The following is a 2,377-nucleotide window of genomic DNA, read 5'->3' as shown; positions in this document are numbered from 1 at the left end:
CAACATTCTGTAAACATTTCTTTACCCAACAGTAGGAATACTCAGAGTGAGTGTGGCTTCCGTGACAATCATTATCTTCTGGGAATCTAGGAATGTGTCCTAGAGTGGAATGGCTTTGATGTTCACCCTGTTTTTAGGCATAGCATTGGAACTAAAAATTTTATGTCTATATGGGTGAAGGAGCAGAGATATGTAGGAAGACTGTTCTAATTAGGACAGAAATTATACTAGGAAGTAGAGGTAAAGGAAGTGAGAAGGATTAGTGAATAGAAGAAATGTGAACTTACCAAATAGGCTAGTGTAGACCCCTGGAGATTCTTGATTAAGTGAATTAACTAGATTTTAGAAAGGTAAAGAGGCAGTCATATGCAAGGAAGGTTTCAAAGTCTGGACACAAGAAGTCAAGCAACACTTTGAGAAGCGGTTGGTCTTTATGGGAATGGAGAGAATTACACTGGAGGGTTTCACAATGTGAAATTGTGTTTCTCATCTGAATCTGAGAAATAAACGAGCAGAAGCTGGAGACAATTATGTCTAAAAGACATTGGGGTAGAGGGAAGATAAAAGCCAGGGAGAAAGGGAACTGTAGGAATTAGTGCTGAGAAGCAGGGGTTTGGTGGAGGAAGGAGGAGATCCAGTCCCAGAATTAGGCAAATAAATCTTTTCCCTCTCCCAAGCATAGCAGTCAGCCCTGCAGGAAACGGGACAAGAGAAAAGGCCATCATACCTGCCAGACTTCTTGAAATACAGAAATGACATCACGGCTGCTATGTCGGATTAATGTCAGGATAGATGTCCTCTTCCTGAAGAAGCTGTCATGGAAAGAAAAGAAAAGAAGGAATGGAGATGATGTTACTTTACAGGGGGGAGCCTCAGGAACAAGCATGTAACATGAGGTACTCTATAATTGTTTCTTCAAGGAATGCATTATTTCTGTTGGAAAGTTGATGGGAGATGATTATATTCCTGCAGTTTTTTTCCCCTCTCACCATGTTTCTAGGTTTTTTATCAGTCCTCTGTCAATTTTCTACTGCACTCATATATTTCAGAAAGCTTTCAGATGTGTGAAAGGCTGATCGCTATTTTCTATGTCAGTAGAACTATCCACCTTTACACCTTTTCATGGTTGCATCTTTGTCTCAGTGTCTCTGTGGTGGCAGCCATGAATGAGACCCTGCCAGGTCTATGTTGCAGGGACCTGATTGACAGAAGGCCCAGGTCAGTGCATTTCAAATTCACCACCTGCTTTGCACAGAAAGCTTCCTTCCCACAGGCTCCCAGCAAGGGCGTGTAAGCAAGCCTAGTTCCCTGAGGCTCTCTTTAACTCTAATGGGTGACTGGTTGGAGGACTCCCCATCAGCCTTGCAAAAACTCTCTTAGAACTGCAATGATACCTAAAATTTCTTTCCCTTTCTTTTTCACAGGATTCAGCTTTGCATAGTGGTGTATGGGTTCTCCCATACTACCTTCATGCCTGTCCCACATTCCCTCACAGGTGTCTTCCCTGATAATTTATCTTATTTGTCTGGTCCTATCCTGGATGCATCTCAGTTGGTAAAAACAAACATACCAGGATTGATTCTTTACACTTAGATTTTTTCCTTTCTCTCCCACAAGTAGTCAGTAACCATGTCCTAGTGTTTTATGTGTTACCTCTTTTTCTATATATATATGGAAATAGGTACTGTTGAGAGGCACATCTTATGTGCCAGGCCCTGTGCCAAATATTTTACCTGTACCTCATTTAATTCACACAATAACCCTGTCAGTTAGATATTATTTCCATTTTGCCGATGAAAAGACAGAAGCTTAGAGTAGTGTAAAAACTTTCCTGGTGTCATATGGCTACTAATAGGAGGATCTGAGATTTCATTCTGGGACTATTTGACCTCAAGGCTAATGATGACAGTAGTAATATAGCAGCCGACATTGGTTCATCTGTGTGTGGCATCTTGTTTCATTGACTGCATGAAATCTTTAAAAGAATGGTATGAAGCAAGCTCTCTCATACTTCAGGGTATGAAAGATGAACAAACTAAACCCAAGCACAGTGAATGAAGTAAACAATATGGATTAGAGTGGATAAAAATAAAATGGAGAATGGAAAAAGAATACAGTAAATTAATGGAACAAAAGTTGATTCTTCAAAGTAAAATCAACAAAATTGACGACCATTAACTAGACTAAGAAAAAAAGAGAGAAGAATAAAATTACTAAAATCAGAAATGAAAATGGAGTCTGAGCATGGTGGGTCATATTTTAATCCTAGCACTTTGGAATGTCACAATGGGAGGATTTCTTGAGGCCAAGTGTTTGGACCAGCATAGGTAACCTGGGGATACCCTGTCTTTACAAAAAAGATTTAAAACCAATTAGC

The sequence above is a fragment of the Colobus angolensis genome, unplaced genomic scaffold (genome assembly GCF_000951035.1).
Source record: "Colobus angolensis palliatus isolate OR3802 unplaced genomic scaffold, Cang.pa_1.0 Scaffold512, whole genome shotgun sequence".
Classification (NCBI taxonomy): Eukaryota; Metazoa; Chordata; class Mammalia; order Primates; family Cercopithecidae; genus Colobus; species Colobus angolensis.
This window is presented reverse-complemented; position numbering follows the sequence as displayed.